Raw genomic sequence first — 7,153 nt, 5'->3', positions numbered from 1 at the left:
CTAAAATGAGCAATTAGCACATTTCTGTGGCAGACTGGTCTTGGGTGTCCACATGGGTTTGAGATAACTTTCAGGAATGCATAGGAAGCGCAGAAAAGCCAAAATGAAGAGCCATATATGAGGGTAGTAATGACTTCTCCCATCCTAGTGTGAAAAACAGGCGAAACCAGGGCTCTCATTGATGACTGATGCGTTTACTAGTCTCCAAAAAACAAAACAAAACAGATTTAATATTCCTTTCTTTGCTGACCTAAAAAAGTAAAAATCAGTAAAACCTCCCAGAGGAACAATTCTGAGTAGGGAGCATAACCTACTTGTCTTACTAAAATCCCGGCTTCTTGTTAATATTAGAGAAAATGTATGTCTAGGAGGGTCAAATGTTTACTCTTGTTCTGTAGCAACGGAAAGAACTCACCAAGGATCACCAAACTTCTCTGAGAGCCAGAAAATACAACTTAAAAATGTACATTCTCTAGGGTTTGCGGGATTGAAGGTGTGAGAACTGAGAAGACACGCATCTGTTCCCTGTGTTCCGAAGGCCTTCCCACCTCACTTGTTTGCCTGGCAAACTCCTATTCATCCAGGAAGGCCCAGTGAAACGCCACCACCTCCCTGAACCCTTGCCCCACACGCCAGGTAGTAGAGGTCATTTTCCCTCCTTTGAACCGCCTCTTCACCCTAGACTCCCCAGCTCCAATGCTCAGCAAGAGATGAAGGAATGCATTCCAGACACAAGTGAGAAATCACGGACCAATGCCTGCAGGTGGCAGCGACACCAGGAAGAGATATTGCTTGTCCATCCAGTAAGGAAGTAATCAAAACCCGATTAGCACATCGATTATTCCTAGGAAAACGAAGTGGTTGTGTACTTAATTGGTCAGTTCTTTTGTAGCTAAGCTACACTTTATTTAAACTTTCCCCCCTCTTTTTATGTTATTACCTTAGCCTGCCCCACAGAACCCTCCGTTTTTAAACTGACACCCGTGACTTTTCCAGCCTTATTTCCCTGAATGCCCCTTCACTAACCCCTACAAACTCCACTACTTGCTTCTCTCCCTCAGGCCTTCATTTCCTGCCTCTCTGTTTCAGCTCCTGATGGTTTCTCTCCTGGGACTGCCCTTACCATGTCTGCCTCTTCAAGGCCCCCTTGCCCAGCTTTTGGTGCCCTGTCCAAATATCCCCTTCCTTCAGCAGCCACCCTGAAATCAGGCTCTCCCTCAAGCCACCACTCCTGTAATCTCACCTTCTGAACTCCTATGTGGCACCTAAGTGGAGTTCTGTGTGTGCATGTGTGTCTTAGAACAGGATACCCTGATATCCCCCAGATGCCATTCATACTCAGTTCTGTCCACTTTCCCACCATCTCTCCTGTGGCCAACCTCTCAGATGGACATATAGACTCCTAACATCTCCTTGCTTTGCCATCCATTCATTCTCCACAACATGACCAAACTGATCTCTTAGAGATCACGTCAGATCACGTCATCCCCTGGTTTTAAAGCCTTCCGTGCCTTGCATTGCTCTTCGAATGCAATCCTTCCCATGTATGAGGAGGAGCCTGTGTGCTGCTCCTTCCATGCTATTTCAGCCCCTCCCAGGGCTCCGGGTGCCCTGATCTCCGTTCATGCTCTCAAAAGAGCTGGCCTGTTCCCTCTGCCTGTATGGCTCACCTTTCACTGCCTCTGATGGCCTTTCCTGTTCTATGACCTCACTGAGCTCACCCTGCTCTCTCTCCCAGCACGAGGTTCTCTCTGGGCACGGTGCTAGTGACATTTTGTAACTGTATACTCTCCGCAGATTGTTTCTGTCCCCCAGTGCAGACACAGTCATTACGACGGGCTTTGATTGCAACACTCCTGGAGAGGGTGGTAGCTGACCTTTTCAGCTGCCCTTTGCTCCCCTTCCTCCTTTCGGCAGAACCCACGTTCTGTTCAAGTCTCTACTTTCCTGAGGCCAACACCGCCTCAGGGAGTGGAGTTCTGATTGGCTTAGGCACAAACATGAGATGTAATTCGGTTAAAAAAAAAATGGGCAAAGGACCTAAATAGACACTTCTCCAAAGCAGACATACAGATGGCCAAGAGACATATGAAAAAATGCTCAAAGTCACTGATCACCAGAGAGATGCAAATTAAAATGACAATGAGGTACCACCTCACACCTGCCAGGATGGCTACCATCAACAAGTCAACAAATGACAAGTGCTGGCGAGGATGTGGGAAAAAGGGAACCCTAGTGCACTGCTGGTGGGAATGCAGACTGGTGCAGCCATTATGGAAAACAATATGGAGGTTCCTCAAAAAATTAACTATGGAACTGCCATTTGACCCAGTGATCCCACTTCTAGGAATATATCCCAAGAAAACTGAAACACCAATGTATGCATGCCTATGTTCATAGCAGTACAATTTACAATTCTACGATCTGGAAACAGCCCAAGTGCCCATCAGTTGCTAAGTGAATAAAAAAGCTGTGGTACATTTATACCATGGAATACTATGCAGCAGTAAAAAAGAAGAATCTCTTACCCTTTGAGACAGCATGGAGGGACCTGGAGAGTGTCATGCTAAGTGAAATAAGTCAGAGAAAGACAAGTATCACATGATCTCACTCATATGTGGAATCTAATTAACAAAATAAACTGATGAATGGAGTGGATCCAGAGACATGGAAGCATGGAACAGAGTGCGGAATCTTGGAGGGAAGGCAGGAGAGGGTGAGTAGATGGAAGGTGATCAACCAAAGGATGTGTATGCATATATGCATAACCCGTGGACACAGACAATAGGGTGATGAAGACCTGGGGTGGGGGGGCGGGGGCAGGCTGGAGGGGGTCAATGGGGAAAAAAGGGGACATACGTAATACTTTCAACAATAAAGATTTTAAGAAAGAAAGAAAGCAGAACACCTCAGCTCCTGCTTTGTTCCTGAGTTACACAGGGAATGAAGATGTAGACAGAGGGTGGTGAGAAAGCTGAGAGCTTCTTTAAAGAAATTCCAGTTATCATATCCATATATTAAACCCCAGGAACGAGCGATTTTGGAAGTCTGATCTCTAAAACCTTATCAATCTCTGAAGTTCCGTGAAGACTGGGAATAGATACTAGAAAGCCAGGATGCATGCGTAAGTGTGATTCTAGTTTCCTAAAGGCATGGATTCCAAAAAGGACATCAAGGATTTACCAACTCACCCTTGGGCAGGATTCTAAAATGTAGAATATTAAACAAAGGCACTTAAAAACAAAATGGAAACTGGGACCTTTGGAACGAGCATGCGTTTACTAAAATCAAGTCAGGTCAAAGCAACCACTCTTTTCCCTTTTTGAGAAGACTTTCCTGATAGGTGGACCAGGAAGGTGCCATATGCAAATACTGGAGAGCTATGTGGTCCAGGCATTCCTCAGGCAAGACGATTTAGATGATTTGGTTGGTCGAATATTTTTGATCAACCAACTTGCACTTTTAACCTTTTTCTAAATAACTTGGGTCAGATTTACACATTATTTAAAGCTTGGAGGGGGAGCGTCAAGATGTACAAAACAGAATCAGATTTAAAATATTGCCTGGTTCCTACCGATTTACCAAAACCCCAAGTGGAAATTTGATAGGGATAAATGTAAAGGTTTATTCCTCGGTGAAAAACTCAACTGCCAAAACTCAGGAAGAAGACAACTCTTAAGAACGGTGTTCTGGGAGGCGTCTACCCATTTGGGTTGACTGCAAGCTCAACAGGAGTCAACAGAATCAGGTGGTTGCCCGCATAGCTAATGCAATCAGAGGCAACCTGAACACAAATGCAACCAGCTCTGATGTCAGACGGTTCTTGACACAAGCACTCACCCAGTGACCCGGGTGATCTCTTTATTGGTCAGCGCAGGTGTCTGCCACCAACTCCCCAGCTCAGAACATGCTGGCACAAACCCTCTTCTATGCACAGGGCCGGCCGTCTGTCACCCCGGGCTCCCATCCTGACCTGGCTGGTGTTCACACCTCTTTCCCCATAACTCTTAGCTGAGACGAGAAAACACTGTCTGGAAGGCCCCACGTTCAGTCCCTGTTCTTGCCTGGTCACGATTCAACTGCCAAAGCAGACGGAGCTCAGGCATTCCTCACAAATGCTGTCTAATGGCAGATAAACACTGCCCTCGCGGGAAGCCGTCCGCATCCCTTCCAGAGGACCCTAACCTCTCCGTTTCTCGCAGGGTTCAAAGTTCGAGGCCATACACAGAGTGGGGGAGATCTGGAGTCCTGGGTTCGAATCCTGCCTCTTCTCCAGCTGGCTGTGGGTCTTACAGCCTCCTGCAGCCTCACTTTTCTTCTGTGGGAAGGTGTGTTGTGGGGAAGGAGTCATAATACTGTCAAGCACCTGCCTACTTGATCACTGGGACTGTTACAATTCAGCTATTTTGAGTGAATTTGGGGAAGAAGGAGAAGTTAGAATCTTCCGTCTGCCTAGTGCCTCTCCCTTTCGGCACTTCTCCTCCAGAAAAATATGTGTAATGGCAGCCGGAAGGGAAGCCAGATACAGTACACAATAGGGTGTGACCTGTGCGGTGACATAGGGCCGCAGGCTTGGAAGGCCTCCATGCCTGATTTACTTCCCCGCTGCCACCATCTCGAGGTTCGTAATAATTCTGAGCAAGAGGCCACCTTCTCATTTTGCACAGGGCCCTGCAGATCCTGTACCCACAAGGCCTGTATGAAGTGTCACACACACACAAGGTCTGGTCCTTCCTGCTGCCATCTCCCACAGACTGGGTCCTGCTGCTCCCGCAAGTTGCTGGGTGGAGCCCAGCCCACCGGGACCATCTTTGGAGCCTAGAACCTGGCCCCCCGTGCTGACACCTCTGTCTTGGTCCTGCCCCAGACGTCCTCCGGGGACATCATTCCCGGTGTCAAACCAGAGGAGAGCACCTGAGAGCCTTGCTCCAAGTGCCCCTAGGGCTTCTGGGAGCCTCAGCTGCTCAGAGCCAGGGTTTGGAGGTGCCTCAGTGACTTCTCCCATCCCTGCTTTTGAGTTCCGTGGATACACTTAACCATCTGTGGTCCCCTCATATCCTGTGTTTTAACCAAGAAAGCATTGTGGGGTCAGGAATCCTGGATTCAAACCCTGCCTCCGTCATGTACCCCTGAGCGAGCTTTCATAAACCACTCAGTTCTCAAGAGCCTCAGTTTCCTCATCTGCAAAATGGCTACAAGAACGGTGCCTAACTCGCTGGTGTATCCCGAGACTGAAACGAAATGTTATATAAAAGTGCTGAGCAGCTGCTGACTGCAGTGGGTGCTTTCGGATTCCAAATATGCGGGCAAATGGACAGGCAGTCTTTGTTCTCTTCGTGGGGCTCTGGCCCTCGGTTCTGGCCCTCGGTTCTGACATCCCCCCCCCCCCCCGGCTTACAGGCTGAGTTGAGCAAAAGTCTCAGTGTGGGGGGCACCCCCTCCCCAGCCAGACCCTCGGGCGCTCGATTCCACCTCTGTCCAAGCGCCAGGCGGCTTTCTCTGGGCTCCTGGTTGGTCTGCTCTCAGCTTGTAGCCACGTCCTCCTTAGAGTTCCTAGCACATGAACGTCTGCAGGATGGTTTGTTAGACTAGGGTACCATTAAAGCCACAAAATGCAGGACACCCAGTCCGGGGTTATTAAATGGTGGAAGTCCCCTTTTACACAAACACTTCCTGCTTTAGAATCTAGGGTAATGTTCCACTAACCAGAGTTTCCTACTTCCCTCTCTCCCTCTTTGGGGTTGTCTGCTTCTGGGAGCTGTAGCTAAGACGTCCCTTTCTCCCAGCCTGGGTCTCCCAGACCTGCTCCTGCTCTCCCCTTCCATCCCTGTCCACTGGGACAATGCCTTCGGGAAGGCACATGGGAAAGCAAGGTGGAGATGTGGGTCTTAGCAGAACAAGGAAACATATTAAGAAGCTATTGTGCCCGGCCGGTGTGGCTCAGTGGTTGAGCATTGACCTATACAATTTTGATTCCTGGTCACAGTTTGATTCCTGGTCAGGGCACCTGCCCAGGTTGTGGTTTGACCACCAGTGTGGGACGTACAGGAAGCAGCCAATCAATGATTCTCTCTCATCTTGATGTTTCTATCTCTCTCTCTCCCGCTCCCTATCTCTAAAAATCAGTAAAAAAAAAATTATATATATACATATATTTTTAAAAAGCTATTGCAATATTTCAGGCAAGAAATAATAATGCTAAGGCAGCCATGGGAAGAGAGAGTATGAGTAAATGCGAGATGAGGAGGTCTTACCCATGGACATAAAGGAGAGGAGAAATCAAAATGAAAGAGTCTGGTGCTCCCAGCTGGAGTGGCTCCTTGGCCTGGCCTTGAACCCCCAGCTGGAGTGGCTCCTTGGCCTGGCCTTGAACCCCCAGCTGGAGTGGCTCCTTGCACTGGCCTTGAACCCAGCAGGTTCTTTCAGAATCTTGGTCTGTTTGTAGTAACACCTGCCACTGATGAAACGTGTTCTTTCTTCTCCTTTCTGCAGTGAGCTCTAACTGCCTTCCTCCTGAACAGAACTGAGCAGCCAAATTAGACTACGTCCCCAAGTTCGGCAAACAAGCCAAGAAATGCCTGGGGTCCCAGAGCTGAGGTCAGTGTCAAGTAGCGGGGACCCCGAGTTCTTCAGAACCCGCTGCAAGCGCTTGAGGTCTGAGGCACATGATTTCCAGAGCTTTCCACATACACTTCCTCTCCTCTGGACATGAAGTTTGGATGACGGATGTGTCTCGGGCAGGGCAGCCGTGGAAGGGAATGGATGACTGCAATAAACCAGAAGAAGTCCCCCTCCAGGCCGTGTGCGAAAGTGGGAAGGGCACGGGTCCACCCACGTGCTCACTTTCTCATGGAGAAGGTTAGGGAACAGAGGAATGAAACCCATGACCAGCTGGGAGTATGGAGTTCTCAGACCTTCATCAAAGATTCGCTGAACCTGCCCAGCCCCTTCACTTACAACCTCTCCTTCTCGGTGTTACTACCTATTGGCCGTTGTGGTTCCCTAAAGATGAGCCCGTATTTTCAAGCTTCACCCTGAGGACGATTATGTATCTAATTGCTGTAGCCACAGAGATGGACATCCTTCAGGGGTCGGGGGGGTGGGGAGGCACTGGCAACTAACTCTAATTCTAACAGTTATTCTCTATGGCAGG

The sequence above is a fragment of the Myotis myotis genome, unplaced genomic scaffold (genome assembly GCF_014108235.1).
Source record: "Myotis myotis isolate mMyoMyo1 unplaced genomic scaffold, mMyoMyo1.p scaffold_m19_p_18, whole genome shotgun sequence".
NCBI classification, from domain to species: Eukaryota; Metazoa; Chordata; class Mammalia; order Chiroptera; family Vespertilionidae; genus Myotis; species Myotis myotis.
Note: the sequence above shows the minus strand (reverse complement) of the source record.